This window comes from Rhinichthys klamathensis, unplaced genomic scaffold (genome assembly GCF_029890125.1).
Source record: "Rhinichthys klamathensis goyatoka isolate OS25496 unplaced genomic scaffold, OSU_Roscu_1.1 h1tg000425l_1, whole genome shotgun sequence".
In the NCBI taxonomy this organism is placed as follows: domain Eukaryota; kingdom Metazoa; phylum Chordata; class Actinopteri; order Cypriniformes; family Leuciscidae; genus Rhinichthys; species Rhinichthys klamathensis.
In genome coordinates, this window is record NW_026606923.1 from 455,287 (window position 1) to 477,237 (window position 21,951).

General features: G+C 39.6%; 1 protein-coding gene across 1 annotated transcript in view; it reads left to right on the plus strand.

The window, feature by feature from the left end:
- LOC130071039 (UNC93-like protein MFSD11) overlaps positions 1-21,951 on the plus strand; it is a 248,771-nt gene that overhangs the window by 169,797 nt on the left and 57,023 nt on the right. The gene's annotated exons all lie outside the window — the stretch shown is intronic.

Genomic DNA, 21,951 nt, shown 5'->3' on the forward strand with positions numbered 1-21,951 from the left:
CTGGCAGTATGAGCGAAGGAAGCGGGTGAGTTCCTGGTTTAATCTCTCCACTTGACCGTTGGCTTCAGGATGATATCCGGAGGTTAGGCTGACATTAATGTTCAGTAGCTGACAGAAGGCGGACCAGACTCGGGAGGTGAACTGTGGACCCCGATCAGAGACTATATCCTCCGGTAGGCCATAGAATCGAAAAACATTATTGCAGAGGACCTCAGCAGTTTCCAGGGCAGTGGGGAGTTTGGGAAGAGGTATTAGTCTGCAGGCTTTAGAGAAACGATCAATTACCGTGAGAATGGTAGTGTGACCCTGAGAGAGAGGTAGGTCCGTCACGAAGTCGATGGCGATGTGTGACCATGGTCTTTGTGGGATGGGTAACGGATGAAGAAGGCCGGCAGGTAATTGACGCGGAGATTTGGAGGTATTGCAAATGGTGCAATTTTGAATGAAATTGATAGTGTCCGTTCGTATAGTAGACCACCAGAACTTGTTGTTGAGGAGTTGTACTGTAGCCGTTATACCTGGATGCCCGGAACTGGGGTTATTGTGTACCATTTGTATTACTCTCTGTCTTAGAGCCAGGGGAACGTACATTAGGTTGGATGGGGTTTCAGCCGGTGGTGGCTCGATGACCTGGGCTTCTGCGATTTCGGTTAGTATGTCCCACTGCACAGGAGCGAGAATGATAGTGGATGGAATGATGGGTTCTTGATCTGGCGACAGGAGGTTTGATTCATGAAGTCGAGAGAGAGCATCCGCCTTGGTATTTTGAGAGCCTGGACGATAAGTAACTTTAAAATCGAATCTGGTGAAGAAGAGTGACCATCTGGCTTGTCGATGGTTGAGTCGTTTGGCTGATTTCAGATATTCTAGGTTCCGGTGATCAGTGAGAACAGTGAAAGGATGTTTAGCCCCTTCCAGCCAGTGACGCCACTCCTCGAATGCTGCCTTCATTGCGAGAAGTTCGCGGTTGCCAACGTCATAATTCTGCTCGGTAGAGTTTAATTTACGGGAGAAGAAAGCACAGGGGAACAGCTTGGGAGGTTCCCCCTGGCGTTGTGAGAGCACTGCCCCAATGCCTGTGCTTGAAGCATCTACTTCCACTATGAACTCACGTTCAGGATCGGGATGGTGCAGGATGGGAGCGGACGTGAATCGCTCTCTTAGTGAGCGGAACGCTGCTATAGCTGCTGAGGACCAGGTTAGACGGTGGGTTCCCTTCTTTATCATGGATGTCATAGGAGCAGCGATACTGCTGAAATCACGGATGAATCGCCGGTAGAAATTGGCGAAACCTAGGAAGCGTTGTAGTTCCTTGAGAGTAGTAGGTTGGGGCCAGTGAACTACCGCCTGTACCTTCTTCTCGTCCATGGCGACCCCTCCCGAGCTAATCACATACCCGAGGAAGGAGATGGTTTCTTGGTGGAACTCACACTTCTCTGCTTTGGCATACAACTGGTGTTGAATGAGACGTTTCAGAACCGCTCGGACGTGTTTAACGTGTTCCTCATAAGTCTCAGAGTAAATGAGGATGTCGTCAATGTAAACAATTACACTTTGGTTCAGCATGTCTCTGAAAACGTCGTTAATGAAAGCCTGAAACACGGAAGGACTATTGGACAGCCCGAACGGCATAACGAGATATTCGTAGTGCCCCGTCGTGGTGGAGAAGGCGGTCTTCCACTCGTCCCCTTCACGAATGCGGATGAGATTATAGGCACAACGAAGATCCAGTTTGGTGAAATATCTTGCTTGTCTGAGTTGTTCGAGAGCTGCAGGGACGAGAGGTAAAGGATAACGGAACTTGGTTGTGATGTCGTTGAGAGATCGATAGTCGATACAGGGACGAAGACCTCCATCTTTTTTCTTGACGAAGAAGAAGCCTGCTGATGCGGGTGACGTGGAGGGACGAATGAAACCTTTGACGAGTTCCTCCTGAATGTAGGATCTCATAGCCTCTGCTTCGGGTTGTGACAGCGGAAAGACTCTGCCCTTGGGAGGTTGTGATCCTGGGAGAAGATCTATGGCACAGTCGCTGTCTCGGTGAGGAGGTAAGTGTGTAGCTTTCACTTTGCTGAATGCCTCGGCTAGATCCTGATAGACACTGGGAAGTGGCTCTGTTAAGGAACCTCTTAACCTTCTCCAGAGCGTCGGCGCACTGAAGCGTTTTTTTATTTATTTAGTTCAAATATACTATCAGATTTAATGTTATACCTTGACAAACTATACATCATTAAAAAGATATAAGACTCAAGATTCAGTATTTGACCACTATTGTATTCTGAGAAACTTATAGTGACAGTTATGTCTTAATTTGTGTCAGGAGTTATGAAATTAAAAAAATGAGTCGATACCTTTAATATGAATTATGAGCGTCAGCCGGTCCATTCATAAAAAACACTCCGTGCTGTCGTCATGACAGCGATTCACAAAACAACGTCCCTGAGGGCTTTTAGCTCAACAATGTGCAGATGTGGAGAAATATTGATATATTCTCATAGATTCACATCATATTTCTATAGACAGGAATAATATTTATTGAATTTATACCCAAATGCGTCGATGTAATCATAATGATCGCTTCTTACTGAGATGTGCTGTGTTTTCCATTCATACCAATAGCATGGGGGCGCTATTATGTCCAATAAAAGTCCATATATGGATCATGAAGAAGACCCATAGTCATGTGACATTCCAGGACGTCACTGAGTGATACAGAAAGTACAGAGATCGCTGTAACATGCAGATAAAGATGTTTTGAAGACAATAAACATGATTGCAATGATATTTGAGTTACCTGTGTTCTTCAAGCCATGCCAGGTATTTCATAATAATAGATTATATTTATAATGTAATGCTAATCGATATAGATTTCATCATCGTTCAGAACACTAAATAATACATTTTCTGTCTGATTTTTTTTTATCTGAAGCCAAGTTAGATCACAGAAGATTATTTAAAACACTAGACTTGCGTTATATAGTGAGTTTGGAGCGCAAACATAGTTTTAATCTCATAAATGGTCGTGTATTGATGGTGTGCTAAGCTAACATGCTAGCGGGCCCAGGCGCACCTGCCACGAGCAGTTATTGTTTTATGATTTTTTTTCTAAATAGGAATGCTTACTGAAATGTTTCAGTGCATTTGATACCAGTTTCAAATATTTAGTGAGAACTTTGATAAAAGAAATTAGGGTTTGAAACCCTATGAATAGCTTGTGAATAGCCAGTCGTTAGTAGCTATAATGCAGACAAAAGAAATGCATATTTAGAGCCATAATAACCAGTCTGGAGAGGTGTAAATGTGTGCAGGGGAGACTGAGACTGAATGGGGCACCACAAAACAATAGAGACAATAGACTGAATAGATGACTCAGAAGATGACTAAACATCAGTTTGCTAATAGAGTCTAATCAAAATAAAGTAATTTGACATGATCTTGAAAAACATTTAACTAAATACAGAGCTTTATACTTATCATTTTCAGATTTTAAATATAAAATGGTCAGACATGTGGCTTTAGCTGCTGTGCATTTCTAGATTGCTCCAGGGCCAACTTCAATTTTATTTTCATGAAGATGTTTCATAAAAATAAATTTCTAATAACTTTACAAAACTTTGAAGCTATTTAAAATTGTTTTTTTCATTATGACAATAATTAATTCTACATTTACAATAAACAACCAGGTGTCAGCTTTCAAATGAGATCATACTTGTGCTTTTAGTGCAAAGGGTTCATGAACTGTATCTGTTTCAGTTTGTGTATGTCATTTCTGGGGATTTTTCAAAAGTGGGCTTGAAGCTTAACAGGTTAAGGAAGTCTCGCTCCCCTTCTTGACGGGTAAGTTGTGTAGACAGTTGTGAAGACAGAAGTCTGACCATTGAGTGATTTGCTTCTCAGTCCAGGAAATAGAGGGGTTGTGCAGCTCCAGCCATGGAAGCCCGAGGATGATGGGATTTTGTGGTGATTGAAACACAAACAGACGGATTGTTTCAGTGTGGAGGACTCCAGTGCTCAACTGCAGATCTTCAGTGGTGAATTTGATGCGACCGGAGCCCAGAGGTCGGCCATCTAGCGCTGCGACTGCCAAGTGAGAGTCATAGGGAACAAAGGGAATATGGTTATTTTCCGCAAAAGACATATCAATGAAGTTTCCTGCAGCCCCCGAGTCGATCAATGCTACTGTCTCGACGAACCTCCCATTTATCTTCAGAGTAACTGCAATCTCTAGACTAGAAGTAGATTTGGGAATCGGACTCACCACAGTGGGATTGCGGGACGGACGAGTAGGACAGGTTGCTCTTAAATGTCCCGGTAATCCACAGTACAAACATAGGCTCTGTCGAATCCGTCTCTCTCTCTCCTCCTCGCTGATGCGTGTTACGCCAATTTGCATGGGTTCTACGTCAGAGTTAGCTGAAGCGAGTGACAGGGGGGAAGTGGACAGACGGTTGGTGCGACGAGATCGAATGAGATTGTCGATCTTGATGGACAGCTCGATGAATTGATCCAGTGACCTCCCCTCGTCGCGACAGGCAAGTTCAGACTGCAACTCCATAGATAGGCCTTTACGGTAGTGGAGCTTGAGAGGATCGTCTGGCCACCCTGTCTGAGCGGCGAGAGTGCGAAATGATAATGCATAATCCGCCGCCGAACCCCTTCCTTGCCGGAGGGACAGCATTGTTCACCCGCCTCCTTTCCTCCAACGGAGTGCTCAAACACCTCTTTGAAGCGTTGAATAAAATCCCTAAATGTAGGGAAAGTGGGTCTATCCTCTCTCCATACTGCAGTAGCCCAATCCAACGCTCTCCCCGTGAGAAGTGAACACACAAATGCGATGCGGTTCTCATCTGCAGGATACAACATGGGTTGTTGATTGACAAACATAGAACATTGAAGTAAGAATCCCTTACATCTATCTGGAGATCCATCAAACTTTTCAGGGAAGGCGAGACGAGGACTGGAGGTGTGGGGAATAGTCGGTGCCTGAGGCGGAGTGGGGGGTGGAACAGGCTCACTGGGTGTTGGGAGTTGAAGTGATTGTAATGCCTTTACCAGATCCTCAGTAATAGCAGTCAATCGGTTGAGCTGTTGTTGGTGTGTGGCCAGGACCGATGCTTGAGCAGTGACCTCTGTGGTGAAGTGGTAGAACGCCGCTGGATCGAGATCTGGCGAAGTCTTCTGTGTCGAAGAGGCAGTAGCGTGAGGATCCATGTGCAGCTTTATTAGAACAGTATGCAGGTCAAACAGGCAGAGTTCAATCACAGGCTTCGAGTACAATACAGACAAGGCAGAATCAGAGTCAGGGTTCAGGCAGAAGATCGGGGCAGACGGCAAACACTCAGGGTAATCAGATGACAAGGCAGATACAATCAGAATAGGCAGGCGGCAAAGAATCAAAGTCCAATAAACAGTCCAGGTCATACACGGGTAATCACACACGGAATAAACGCTCAGAAATGGTTGCATGGCAAGACAAGACTTCGCAATGAGGAAGCTGAGAGCACAGTTTAAATAGAGAGTGTCAATGGAAAACACCTGTGAGTTCAATCAGCCACAGGTACGGGGTATATGGGAAATGAAGTCCAAGGAATTAATACTCAGGAGATGGTGACCTCTGGTGGTGAGCGGAGGGAGCCACAGAGGCTGTATTCGTGACACCGTGACAGTATGCTTCCTGACCAATGCTAGGAAGACTGTTCCAGAGTTTAGGTGCTAAATAGGTAAAGGATCTACCGCCTGCAGTTGATTTTCATATTCTAGGTTTTATCAACTGGCCAGAATCATAGCTTTGATTTGATAGTTTTTGAAAAACTTATATTCCCCCCAAAAAAGAAAAAAATATATTTGTTTGTCCGTTTTTCATACTATATGGTAACTGTAATGAAATCAACCACTGGAGGCAAGCTGGTAAGGACCCAAACGCAAACTTTACTCTCAAAACATAAACAAACATGAAACAAGGGCATGGCCAGGCATGAGACGAGAACTATGGCAGGAAACAGTCAACACTAGCAACATACAATGCACGACAAAGACACAGGGCAAACAAGAGGGCTTAAATACACTGACTAAACATCAGACAATTAACAAATGACAAGACACATGGCAGGACCACATGACAAACAGGGAATCACATGACAGACAAGAACAAGGAACAAGACACAAAACCCACACCGTGACAGTAACAGAGTTGTCGTCAACACAACAACATTTTAAGAAATTGAGATGGCAATGCGATTCAATTTTCTTTCAGTTTGTGCTGTAGAAAAAGTCCAAATTAATACTTTTTAGGTAACATAACAAGTTCCATTTCAGCAGATGAATAATCTTATGGTACTAAAAAGAGCTAATTGTAAAAATCCACTAGTGAATCACTAACAAAATCCCAGTAACTACAACAAGAGATCTGTTTTGCATTTTTTTTATCCTGATCAGCTTACTTGCATCATGAGAAGAGAAATGGTATAACCTGTATTTAGTCATACAAAAACATCCAGTGCTTGCTTACATTAACATGAAATGCCAGGAGAAGGTTGAATGTGAGCCTCCAGAGGCAAAAACCTATATGCTCTTCCTTACATTATTTACACAGCCAACAACAGGTGATTACTGTCTACCAGCAGTTAACGGAGCCAAAGATAAAAGCAAACAAGAGCTAAATCCGGTTTCATTAGTTGCACACCATCACATCTCAACATTTAATGTGCTACAGAGAGTTAACATAATCTGTGGGACCTCTCTGATGGATAACCTGCTGTTCTCCTCAGCCTTAGGCATCTGCATTACAGTGTCAGCGGGGAGGCCGACATGAGCGACGCCATTCTCCCACTGTATATTACAAGCCAGCTGGTGGAATAGTGTAGCGATTACCGTTTCTCACAGTGCGATACAGCTCCAAACTGAAGTTGAGTCTTAAGTCTAGGTTTGCAGGTTGACAGACACTTATTCTACTTGACACAGACGTCTCATTAGTCTAGTTTAATTTTGGAGTCATAATTGCTTCATAAGAAATGTGATGTAAACATATGATATTTAATCAATATTTTTCTAAATGTGTAAGCCTTTGGACTAAAAAGCCTTGATTGTTTTGTTCATTCCTGTGATCACAAATAAATGCACTGTAAACCATAATGCTCAAAATAATGAATTGGTTTAAGTAGGGTAAACTTAAATTAGTTCAATCAAATTAACTTTAATGAGTATTTAGAACTTTCTTTTTCTTTTGAGGTCACAAAACTGACACGTTTTAAGTAATCAGAATTTTCATTGTTTTGAGTTTTATGAACTTGTTTCTTTTAATTTAGAAAACTGAAACTGAGCTGGTATTTATATTTCCCAGCATGCTTTGCCATGACACTCGAAAGGGAGCATACATTTTAAAAATTAAGTGTTAATGTTTTTTTTGTGCAATATTAATGTTAAGTGGGAGATTTAGTAGAGTTTAATGTTTTGCTATGCTATAATTTTCTGTTATGTGGCTTTTTTGGGGTTACCATCATGGTGACGAGTGGAGCATGAGCTTGGTTTGAGAACATATATGGCATGTTCTTTATTGTTGTACTCATTGATATACTATACTAATGCTATCAAAGCATTGTGTTACCAATTAACAAGTTAGCATGTAATTAACCAGTACAAGCTAGTCAAGTTTTCACTTCTAAAAATATTTAAATTGAGATTACATGATAATTTTAAATTAAATGTATGAATTAGCTTACTCAAATATTTCAAGTTAAGATCAATTAAAATGTACTAGTACAAAACAAATATCTGCTGATTCTACTAACGTAAACTTTGAATATCTTAACTTAAAAATTTTGATGTAAGTGGCTACTCGGGTTTAAAGTGTGGAAGGTGCAACTGAATAGATAGGCTATGGGTTCTTATTTTAATGTGAAATGGTAAATACCGGTTTGAATCAGTGCACTCCTGACACAAATTAATAAATTACTGTCACTGTAAAATTCTTTAATGTGACATATTGGTCAAATATCGATGCTGGAATCTTAAGCCTTTTAAGTAAAGACGAAATATTTGCTTCGGTCATGCTCATTTTGCTATCTAACTAGTCAGTCAGCCTGTGAAAGTTGGGGTTGTCTGACGTCGTTCTATGGAGGCGTGTTTTGGCACTACAGGGCAACTGGCCCGACGGGGAACGCAGCTGGATTTGGCCTTGCTGCTCGAGGTCTGAGGCTATTGGCCCCACCAGGCACGTTGTTAGCCCTGGCTCGCACTGGCCCGACAGTGGAAAAGCGGCTACTATAAGACGCCTAAGTAACATCTCACAGCAAGAACTGGCAAAACTGGTGTAGTCTATAAGGAGGAGAGGCACTGTATTAAATCAGCTGGTGGCCACACCAGATAATGACTGCTACTTTTGATATCGTTCAGGGACTCATTATTCCATTTCTGTTCATCAAATGTCTTTTGATGATTCATCTTTTATGTTCATACAAATACTTACGCAAACAATGAATACAGTCAGTCACAGGCGAAACGCAGGGCATACGCGGTAATACAACGCTGTTTACTAACCGCCACAACAGGAAAAAGAGCAGAAGAAGAACAGCGTATATGTGAATGACTTGAACGCTTGAAAACAAGTCCTCTAGTCCGTCGAATGCATCTTTCTGTGCTCACGGACAAAGGAGGATACTTTGAAAGGCTTGCGCAATCAACTGTGCGCGAGACTGAGAAAATTAAGCATAGGAGGGTTAGGCATAAGCTTTGAAAGTTTAAATATAGTTTAAGTGGAGCAAAGTTTTATTATGTACTTTTATAACACAAGATGCTTTTCAGTTTTGTAGCTGATTGTGACCAAATACCTTTCATTTTTATCAGGCCTGCAAAAAAATATGACCTATGCAAGAGTGCATTCTGTTTACTGCTTAGCCTTAGTGCTTAATACACTAAAGTAGGCTGTACTGTACCAACTATCTCAGGGGGGACTAAATGCCACTATAGGTGGAACAAACTGTAATGTCTGTTCAAAATAAAATAAAGGAAACCTAGCATTTTGGATTTGTTGCTTTTTTGGTAACGCTTCCTTTTACAGTACTTACGTGTACTTACAGTGTACTTACCTAGAAAGTAATGGCTAATATAAGGTAAGTACATGGGTTAGGGGTAGATTTAGGGGTAGGTTCAGGGTTAGTACCTAGTTATTACCCAGTAATTATAATTACTATAATAAGTACATTGTAAGTACATGGGTAACAGGACTGTAAAAGGAAGCATTACCGCTTTTTTCTGGTAACACTTTAGTTTAGGGTCCAAATCTCACTATTAACTAGTTGCTTATTAGCATGCATATTACTAGGATATGGCTGTTTATTAGTATTTATATAGCACAAATTGATGCCTTTTTCTGCATGACCTTATTCTACATACCTTGATCCATACCTAAACTTAACAACCTTACTAACTAAAAGGCAGTAAATAGGGGTTTATTGAGGCACAATTCATAGTTCATAGTCAGTTAATACTGAAAATTGGACCCTCAAATGTGACAATTTTTCCTAAAGTGTGACCATTTTCCATGTATACTTAGAAAGAACAGTGCAGTGATTACTGTTTCTCACATGGTCTAAGAGTGTGATACAACTCCAAAGTATCGGAGTCTTCACACTCGGTTCACAAGTTGGCAATCACTTCTCCTACTTGACACATACAGATGTCTCATCAATCTAGTTTTATACTGGGGCTATAATTGCTTCATAGTTGCATTTTTCCAGCGATCTACGGAGATATAGCGTTTTTTCCGTGACAGCGCAGCGTTCTCGGGTTTCGTATCGGATGGCGCACTATAGATGTGCTGCTGTCACGCCAGATGTGTCTGAAAAGACCAGGTGTCACAAAACGCACAGAACTAACGCAAATTTAGCTCAGTGGAGCTATACATATCGGGAAGCAGACCTTGTGGGTCATCTGTGGGTGGATATAGTTGCCTGCATATTGTTGACAGCATTAGTGCTTTATAATTAAATATCCAACATTACACACTGAGTGAAATCCACAGCTGGATTCATGGATTCATAGCATAACATGAAACCCAGTGTTGCCCACTTGACCATCGTAGGCAGGCATGCCTGTTCAATATATATATATTTCAGGGAGAAGTGATTGATTGTTTAGTAGTGTTACGGACGTGGTGAAGCTGAACACACAACCATAGTAAAGTATTGGTCAGGGATACGAGAAAGCAGAACTGAGATGGAAACCATGGCAACTCTCTGTGCTGTGTTGCTCAGCTCCCCTGGCCCTGCCCGAGAGGAGAAGAGAGGAGGAGAGGAGACAGATACCTGTAGAAGCCTAATCCCATTCAACACCTGCATACAAAGAAGCCCTCGCTTTCGACGTGATATGAAAATACACGGGGGATTGACAAGATACATTTTTGATGGACTGCTGTTTTCCTGCACTGCCATATCACACGCAGCACACACCAGAAATAACAAACAGTGCTGGCTACCTTCCTTCTGATTCTGCTAGTAAAACATTTGAGCAAGGACATTTGAATTAGTCTTGCTTCTCTTTATTTCCTCCTCCTCAGCTCGAATGCCACTTGCCAGATGATTGATAGAAGCTGTCAGGGCCGTAATCACTTGTTTAGTTTGGCTTCAGTCATGGGTTTTGCATAGGGGCACTTGAGGTGATGATCTAAAGGAGAAACGTGAAAGATGCCGTACTGTTCATTTCACATTGACATTCAGTAGCAATGGCCGAGTATAATTTCCCCTGATATTATAGTCATTTACATTTAAATTACATATCTATCTATCTGTCTATCCGTCCGTCCGTCTACATCTATATGTCCATCCGTCCGTCTATATATGTTTGTCCATCTATCTGTCTATAATACATCCATCCATCCATCCATCTGTCTATATATATATGTTTGTCCATCTATCTGTCTATAATACATCCATCCATCCATCCATCCATCCATCCATCCATCCATCCATCCATCCATCTGTCTATATATATATGTTTGTCCATCTATCTGTCTATTTCCATCCATCCATCCATCCATCCATCCATCCATCCATCCATCCATCCATCCATCCATCCATCCATCCATCCATCCATCCATCCATCCATCCATCCATCCATCCATCCATCCATCCATCCTAAACTGAAATTATATTGTACATTCATTCACATCTGTTGCAGTGATCATTGATTGATTCGATGCATCAATTATAGTTCAGATTTTGCCTATAGACAAGAAAACACATTTTTAACTAATGTATATGTCATTTCTTTATATAAGTGTTAGACAGGCTAGTTTTGGTTCGATGTGAAAGGAAACCTGGGGGTAGTGTGGGTAGATGATGACAGCATTTTCCTGTGTAAAGAAAATAATCTGTTTACTGTTGAAGGTGTGACTTCGTGACCAAATTTATGTGAATGTGTTATTTTTGCCACATACATACATTCAACTGAACTTTGTCTTGGCAACATTTGACTTACTTTCTTCAAAAGAACACAAAAGGAGATGTTAGACAGGATGTCTACACTGCTCACAATAAATGTGAATGGTTACCAGGGTCTGTAAAGCTTCAAGTATGGGGGGAAAACCCCACACATTGACTCATGCTACAATATTACAAGTCTTCTATAATATGCACATTTTCAAATTTGGCACATGTAAAATGGTTAAGAAACATGAAACAATTAACAATTCAAACTTGTGATGTGCCATTATATTAAATATACACAAACATGAAATGAGAATTTGAATAACATACAATTGAATATAACGCTTATGTTATATATATATATACATATACATTTATGATATTTGATGGTGCTGTTTTGTCATATTATAAGTTTGACAGCCTCTGGTCACTTACTTTCAATGTAAGTGCAGTGTGAATTTTTTTTTGCCTAATATTTCCTTTGACTTACACATAATAAAGAAAATCATATGGTTTTTAGCAATGTGAGGGTGACAGAACTTTCATTATGGATGAACTATTATAATCATATTCACTCATTATCCTACATGGTATCATCATGCAATGTTTTTCAGTCATAAGTTCACCTCATGGTTCTTTCATATACTCTCTAAAGACAACACAGCATGACCCAGCTATGAGTTCAAAGATAATAGCTGAATTCATAACAGCATGCTGGTATACTAGTGTAGTCCTCATTCTAGTCTACTGCCACGATGTTGTATGCTGTCCAGACTGCCCTTGTTAAACAGAAGTGTGTTTAATTGTTTTGAATGTGCACTTGTAGTGTACTTCATATCTTAAAAGAGAAATTAAAAACCTACTTGCATAAATTATAATAGCCATGAAATAAAAGGACGCTTAAAGCTGCAGTCGGCAAGTCTGGCAGATTGAGTGGACTTAGGCAAAATTTTGAATGTTTACAACTCTCATGCCCCTCCCCCACTATCAACGGATACCCTCCCACCGAGTTCGTGCTCGTCAGTGTGTGTGCACCAGGTTATCTGTGAACGCGCCCGTCTCATCAGCATCCATCAACACCATGGAGTATTTGGAGGTATGCTGCCCTGGCTAATCTACCGATAGATTGCATTTGCTAACGTCATTTATACTCTAAATGAGCTTACTTGATTTGTTAGTGTTTTGAAAGCGAGATACACCCGCCATCACTCTTCGTTACTGCGCGAACTTCAGGCGTGTGCATGTGATTGTAACGTGCGCGAGGGGTGGCGTGTGCCCGATCTGTGATTGACAGTCAGATCTCACACCCCCCTGCGCTGATTGGACCCGATGATCCAGGAGCTGTGGATTTTTGCAAAACAAATAACACGCTCCAGGTGGAGTTAGAAGCTCGGGCTTTTTTCTAAAACCACTTTATTGATGTTGTTCCGTCGGATTATAGTGTCGATTTCACTGAAAATGATAAAAAAAAAATGTTGCCGACGGCAGCTTTAAATACAGTATTTAGAGTACACTTTCATGACTATAGTATATGTTTCTTTACACAGTTAACACACTTAAAAAAACAAAAGCAATTTGTAATAATGTCAAATTAAGTTTCACTTTAAGGTACATTACTGGTCAAAAGTTTGGAATAATTCATATTTATGTTTTTGGAAGATGTCTCTTATGCTCAGCAGTGCAGCATTTATTTGATAAAAACACAGTAAAATCAGTAATATTGTGAAATATTATTACAATTTTAAATTACTGTTTTATATTTTAATATTTAAAATGTCATTTACTTTGACGGCAAAGCTAAATTTTCAGCATCATTACTCCAGTCTTCAGTGTCACATGATCCTTTAGAATTCAGAAAATATAAAATATATTAAAACAAAAAATAGTTACTTTGAATTGTAATACATTTTCACATTATTACTGTTTTATTGTATTTTGATTCAAATAAATGCAGCCTTTGTGAGCAGAAGACTTCTTTTAAAAAGATTTGAAAAATCGTATTTATTCCAAACTTTTGACCGGTATAATGTACATTTTTAAATCATTTATGTTTTTATAATATTTGTTGTGTTATTGAAAAAGTACAATTATTTTAATGTGTTGACTAACATACTAAACCACATGTTAAAAAGTACTTAATAAGTTTAACAGTAGTGTGTAATTCAATATTTTATATTAAATATATATTTTAAATGGACTTAATTGCAACTTCATCATTACAAATACTATGTAATTACAGATACATAACATATATATGCAAGTTTCAGTAAATGACATTAAAGTATAATTTAGCTTACCATAAATGCTTGTCAGCACATTTGAAAGTAAACTTTAAACATATTTTAAAGACATTAGAAGTATGAAATTACATATAAAAATGCACTTACTGAGTCAAAAACACTTAAATTCAGTTAATTGCATTTAATATAAATGGTCATTTAATTGCTAATAACATGCAGTTAAGTGTCGGAAAACATTCAGTTCACACTAAAGTGTATTCTTTTAAATTATATAATTTCCATAATAAGTACTCTTTTGTATAGATTTTCACAAGGTGTGTGAGCTTTCCACTTAACCATTATTCTCCAATCAGTTTGCTGCAAACCCTGCATTGTCTTCCACAATGGTATAGTGTCTAGCAGTGGGGAGCTTGGGTTATGTTGATGTAAATGTCAGCTCATGTCACTCTCGCCTTATACTACATGCTACCGAACATTCAAGTAAATGTACCTCTCCGCTGAACCTCTCATCACTCATACATGGAACAATAAGCCCATTTTTAGCCATTAGAGGAGGTTTTATGATTCACTGACTGAAAGAAATGGCGGCCATTTTATGTATAGTGCTTTCTTTGCCTGGTGGTGTTGTGTGTAGCACAGACTGCATGTTCTGAGACAGTATCAATTCCAGGTGCTGTATTCATAGAGTTGCAACTGAGGGCCATCGCACATTAGGTATGCTGTGTGTGTTTAAGCGCGTGGGCATGTCTGTGCGAGCATGTGCGTGCCTGTGTATGCCGACTGCATGCTCATATTTTTTTCCCCCTCCATTTGAATTTTAATTTGATTTTGATAACAGCACCGTTTTGCAGTAATTATTTATCACTGATGTAATTTTACAGTCTGTCAAGTTATTCACTAACACACCTTGAATAATATAAGTTGAAACAGAATCAGCCCATATTTTCTCTTTCCTTTTGATGTAACTTGTGATAGTTTCAGACTTCACAGACAATAATTAACAAGTTAAACCTGCTCAGATGTATTTAATTATATGCTGTACCATTTTTGCATAATTTATGACTGTTGAATTCAAGCTGAAAATATGAGCATCATAATGATTCAGCTTCTTGTTATGCAGGTGAAAAATGTATTCACACTTTTAGAGAGAGAGAGAGATGGAGACATTAATGTGTCCATGTATCACAATGTTTCATGTTCTACATGTACTCGGTAAGAAATGTAATTAAACTGCTTTAGAAAATGTGTCTTGTTCAGGAAAAAAAAAATACAACAAAAATCCACAGAGAGAAAACCGGATCAAATTAAAGTTCCACAGTGAACCATTTCACATTCAGCAAAATAAATGTCAGAGCTTATCTTTGATATCTTAAACTCTGCCCTCCAAATCATACCATCTTTGAACCTGCAGCAATTTTATTTGGAGTTATCTTTATAAAATAAATAGCTACAGTAGACGTCGGCTGCACATCAAATATGAACCGTTTTCCCTGGTTCTGCAGGAAACAAGTGAAACGGCAAATCTGATTAACATCTTTCGCAATTCAATTCACAACGTGGTCGCTGGGCAATGAGGTAGTGTCTGCAAATATCGCCAATGTGCCAAAACATTAATTTACAATTTAGCAGGAGTTCAATCTTTGTCCCAAATCTCACATGTCACTATGCCACCGGAGGATGATGGGAGAGAGGAGATGCCACTTCAGAAAAATAAATGTTTATGTGCAAGAAAGAGGCACTGAATAAAAATAACCACTAGAAAAAGAATAAAGAGCGCCAATTAAAATGACACGTTAAAGCAGAGGCTTGAGGCTATGAGGAGCAGGAACGCCGGCTAGCTTTAATGGTGAAACCAAAACAAAGAGGGGTGTTTTAATGAGCGTCTCTTTTCAAAGGAACGCATTGTCGGTGCCTCTCTCACTCGTATGGCTGGCGCACGCAATTCGGTACGCCAGGCTTGTTTGAACTTGAACACTCGAGTGGCAACCGGTCGCTGATCCTGTGTGTAAATCACAGAACCCATAGCACAAACATCAGTAGATAACCATAAACACATTAGCCATGCTAAGTGTGACATTTGCTGCTGAGCCACAAATGCAAATCATCAGAATGCTAGTGCGGCATGGGCGTTACTTTATTCTACACACACAGTGTCGCTTGATAGATAATAAAAACAGGATAATGATCTTTTGCTGTTTAAATAAATCAGATCTACAATAGAGCAACTGCTCATTTCCAACTAAGATGTAAACAATAACATCCAAAATCACTTAAAGAGGCTATATGTAAGAATTGTCAAGTAGATATAACTTTTTTTATTGCCAATAAGTAAACAGCTTTAAATGAAACTTAAAAAAACAAGACTGTCTTCCTGCAGTTCACTTAACAGCCACCGGTGTCAATCATAACAAGGGTTTCTGAATCCCACAAATAGCCCATTTTAAATTCAAAGTGAATTGGTGTTTCCATGCAATTTTACTTCATTAATGTGACATAAGTGCAAAGTGATGCTCAATGAGGAAAAAATGTAAATGTAGCCAGAACTAATGTATTTTTGCTAAATCAATGCTTAGCTATTTGCTATTAGTACTTATTTTGATTAAAAACTGGTGTTTTTTCTTTTGCACTGATGAATTATTCACAATAACGCTGACTATTCAGTATCCTCGACGAACAACAGACCAAAAACCATTCATTTCCAATGGAGGGCAGTAGGGGAGCTGCAGGGAGCTTCAATCAAATGTGTAGGTGGAATTTTCGGATCCACATTTGAACTTTTTGCAGCTTGGCCATATACGACTGCCGGACCGGATGGGATGTATTCCAATCAAAACTATGTGTAGTGAAGGACAAAGTGAAAATAAGCAACATTTTTCTACTACAAATGTAACGTTGCGTTGTTCTGTTCTTGTTCTTGAGATTATTTTGTGAAGTTTTGAGCTTGTTTTTGAATAAAGCTGCCGCACATATAGATCATGTTTCATCTCTGTTACAAGGTGGTTGCAGCAGAGATGAAACATGGATCTAAGTGCAGCAGCTTTATTCAAAAACAAACTCAAAACACAAAATAATCTCAAGAACAACCAACTTTAAACAATTCTTTAAAAAATATTTCTGTCAAATGGGCAGTTATGAATAATTATGTTATAATTGTTTAATGATAATGTAGCCTACATTAATTACCCCTAAAAAAACATACTATGCTTTTCTTTCAGACATATTGGCAGTTATGTTGTGTGTGTGTGTGTGTTACGTGGATATATACATAGATAATCATTTACCGTGATGAATAAGCAGAGTGTGACGGCTGTTTCATGACCAATTTGAAAGTTCAGTGCGACGAAGGGATGAAATGCGACCATCGTGGCCCTGCCGGCTCGGTGAAAGTGCGCATCGAGGGTGCATATCGACAGAAGGGAGCACCCTTCTGAAACCTAAAATGACTAAATGAGACACACCATAGTCTCATTGCCTTAACGGACATGCACACGCAGCAGCCATTGTACGTCCACAAGACTCAAAGTGCAAATGAAGTGTTCCATTTTGGACAGGGCCCGCATGTGAATGTCGGAGGCAGTGTAAAGGTCACCTAAAACCTTAAACATGTTAAAGTATATAGAGTGATTTCTGATTTTATGCTGACTTGAAATAACACAGTAGCATATTGAGTGCCTTTGACTTAAAGGTACACTTCACCCATTTGCATTAAGCTTTGCATCTTTAGAAACCCAGTCATATTTTTGAATGGTCATGGTTTATTCCCTTATTTTCCCCTGAGATGTTAGAAATAAGGATTTAAGTGTTCCACTTCTTGCTTTTTATGACGTAAAAATCGTCATTTTGCGTCATAAAAAGCAGGAAGTCCCATTTCTTTGTATAAGGGTTGAGACTACAAACACTAGTTCATCATTTATCCAGGGTGTGGGACCCACTCACGCTACAGACCTATTACAGATCAGTGGGTGGGACTTCACTTGCAGATACTGAAATCAATGTCAGCCATCTTGTTTGGAAGCTAAGCTAACAAGCGCCGTGGAGATAGGAAGTTACGACAATGACGGAAGAAACTAAACATGAAATGGAAGAAGAGGATTTTGAAATTCTGCTGCTCGAATCCGCTGTTCGTGGCTGTCTTTATGAGCCGCAATATAGTGAAGAGCAGCTGAGGCTGATGGAGGATCAGGAGGCGGCCGCCTGTCGCGGACGAGGAGCCCGGACTGGCTCGAGCTGGGCGGGCTGCTGGTGCGTGTGCTCTCGCTGTGCGCTACGGACACAGATAGAGTCCGTCTGCTGCAGAGAATTTCAACGATGGCAATTTCTCCTGGACGAAATCTCTGAATCAGACGAGCACACGGACGTTTGTGTTGTGATGTGAACCATCCTAGTTTCGCCTGACTGAACATCCCGGTATCATGCAATAATTCACCATATAGAAAGAAATACAAACGAGGAGTAATTCACTAATGAGTTTGCCAATGTAACGGGGTTCGTTGTTGTGGGAAGGAGTAGGCGGGAACCAGCGAACATTTAAACATTTTAATAGTAAAATAAACAAATATACAACAAAAGTATAACACACACAACAGAAACAAAACACAACATAAAATCAGGCCTGTGTTCCTCTCTCGATCTGCCCTGTCGTCGCTCCTCCCTTATGCTTCCGCTCCTCCGTGAGATACGAGACCGGTGTGTCTCACAGGTGTCGTTCATTATCACTCACGCCACCGGCCTCGAGCCGTCCTCTCACGTCCCTCGCCCTCGTCCTGCTCGCCACAGCCAACTAACTGGAAATTGTGTGTGAAATGAATTTCTAACTCTGGTGGCAGCTAACGTTAGCCTTGTAGACGGAAGAGTGATTTCTCTGATGTTTGCGCTGTTCTGGATTAATGGGAGTGGCTTGCGGAGCTGTGCAATGTGGTGCATTGTGGGAGTTGTTGTCTTACATACAAATGCGCCCTAAAGTTATTTTCTGTCTTTTCTCGGTCAAGAGGGCACCAAATTCAAAAATTCTTTTACATTTCGACTACCTATATGACCCACTTTCAATAAAGATTAATGTTGAAATGGGTGAAGTGCTCCTTTAATTGTTGACTGTTGGTCTAGTGGTAACTGTGTCATAATGCAACTCGTTTTAATAAACCAAAATTGCAGCTGTATGGGTGTAATACAGTGGACAGGATAGGCACAAATATGTTTGCATTTTGTTTAGTGATGCCACACTGGGACAGGCAGGGAACTGTGGAAAAAAACGATCGAGATATGGATCATGGTTCTGAAAGCTGTGAACAGTGACTCTGTTGCTTTCCGCCATTGTTGACAACAGCAGCAACCACTCAATAAAACATTAAAAATGACAAATCCCAGCACGGGATCACCACTTATTATAACACACACACACACACACACACACACACACACACACACACACACACACACACACACACACACACACACACACACACACACACACACACACACACACACACACACACACACACACACACACACACACACACACACACACACACACAAAAACCCTGCTTAACAATTGGAGATGCTTCCTCTCTATTAGACACACACTGTGACTATATCATTAATTGTCTGTGGCAAAAAATTTGTAGTATGTCCCCAGCATAAATTTTTAACTGTGTTGCACGGCGTTTGCTCTCCTGCTTGTACAGAGAGCGAAGCACGTCTGCTGCCTTTTTTATCTGCCCTTTCCAACACAACATAGTCCCTCACAACCCAAGGGCATGGGAAGAATGAAATTCTCACTTGCTTCTGCCCAAGTTTTCTGCTGTGATTCAGCTCTTATGTGCTGCTTGCTTCCACACTTCTGAACGATTTTCATCATTATGAAAATAGGCATTGTTTAAATCTTTTATTTTCTCTGCCCACTCAGCACTGTTCATTGACTGTGGCACATAGAGAATCAATACTGTTTATTATTAATGGCTGTCTTCACAATGCTGCTGAGGATTATTTCATATGAAGCGGTTTCCTGGAGTCTGTGCTCAATAATTCAAGGCTCGTTTCTAATAGGTGGTCAGCTCAAACGTCAATGGAACACACACACACACACACACACACACACTTGCACAAAGCATTGAGATACGTCTATGGTGTGTTCATTAGGCCCCACACTAAACTAACAAGGACTGCAGATGTTCAAGCAGACATCAAAACCAAATCTCTCTGATCTCTAATGAAACATCCTGTGGTTAAATCTCCAGCACGGATATTCGTCACTGCCTAATATTTGGAGATGGAAGGCTTGACCTCGGCTTGTGGAGGACTCATTTGTGATAGTCATGGATTTAAGCCAGGTCATTGTAATACATTGTTGATCTGTTTGAAATGCAATTAGAGCTTCAGAGTCTTTTTTTATATTTAACCACAGCACATTATCTGTGGGGAAATTAAAAGGGCCACATTTAATTGCCTTTGCTTTCTAGTTTGTTCCTCTAACTAACCAATTAATGCTTGTAATCATTCTCATTAACCCTAAAATGCATTGGCCTACGACTAGTTTTTTTTTTTTTTTTTTTCACATCAAGTGATCCTTTTATTTAACATTCCTCAAGGTGTCTTTGATAACATGAACAAATAGTTTGGATATTTCGTTTTTATTAGATTTACGTGTGTTTAAAACTTTATTTAATGAATTAGCTAACATGAATTAACAGTGAGCAATCTATTTTTACAGCATTTAGTAAAAGTTGTTAGTTAAAAAAAAAATTCATGTAGGTTCACAGTGCATTACCTAGTATTAACAGACGTTTAGTAAATGTTGAAAATAAGATTAATAAACGCTGAGGATATACGGTTCATTGTTACAGAAGTTATGTTTCCCAATGAGACCTTATTGTAAAGTGTTACAAAATATATATCAAATATATCATATATAATCAACTTTTAAACGTTGTATATAAATATATGTATTTCATCATATTACTAGTGTATATTCCCATGTGTTCTTTTAGGGTTAGGTGGCGGCCTATACTGTTAGTCTGTAGTAATAGTAGTTCGTTTTAGATTGAAAGTCCTATGTGGTATGTCCTCATTTATAAGTAAACGTGTACATGTGCATCTAACCTCAGGTTTCTCCGGTGGGAGTGTCGCAGTAATAAGTACTCTGTAAATCACTTTAGATAAAAGCATCTACTAAAAGACAGCTTGCTAAGTAGAAATCTGATCATGAACAGTAATCACCTTTGCCTTTATAATTACATAAAGCGATAGCCGATGGAAACTAATGTAAACAAATGGCAACTTATTGAAAAGTGTAATCTTTTTGTTTGTTTTTGTTTTGAGTCTTACATTGACTTTTTTTGTGTTTTTTTGTGTGGAGATCGATTTTTGTGAAGATTTTTTATACTGCACTATACTGTCAACCTCTCAACTGAACCCTCACACAACCTTTTTTGCATTTTTAGATTTTCATTAAAGAAATAATTATTGAGTTATTTAATTTTTTTCTCTCTCATGGGGACTGTTGGCTGGACGCCATGAAGGCAAAACCTGTAATATCCACCTGCCCACCCACACATACTCAATCTAAATGATCCTTGTTAATTTTCATTGAAAAAAAAAAAAAAAAAAAAAAAAAAAAAAAAAAAAAAAATTTAGGGTTAAGTATCCTATTAAAAGGCTTCATTCTGAATTCTTTATTCTAAAAAGTACACGAGAGAGCACTTGGTATCAGCCACAATTACAGTAGGTTCATTTTCCCTGACACAGAACGCCTCAAAGGAAACCTGTTAAATGGTGCAGCACATACTAATTCTCTATAATAGACACACCCTGCACAAAACAAATGGGAGAAGATTGCTTTTGTGAATATGCGATATTCGGAGTGCAACCTGTTTTCAGCTTGAATGCTTCAGTAGCAACCTGTCACGGACTCTGTTTGTAAATCTTCCAATAGGAGAAAACACACTAGAATAACATGGCCGAGGTGATGTTTTATCATGCAGAATAGCTTTGTGTGGACAGCTAGTGCTTGGGAGTGCCATGAAAAGAGCTTGACAATAGAACTTTTTAGATAGCAATTTCATTCGTATATTGTATGACATATTTGTTTTCACATAGCCTTTTTACATTCATTTTAATGTGTTTTTTTCTGCCCTGTTTGCAATGTGACAACGAGCTGTTGACATGCTGAAAATGTTCACAGGAATACATGATCCCAGGTTGAGTGGGGGAGTTTTGGCCATCAGCACAGTAGATCTAAAGCGGAACAACAGAGATTGTCATTGATTGGCTCAGAGCTGTATAATTTCATTATCTTG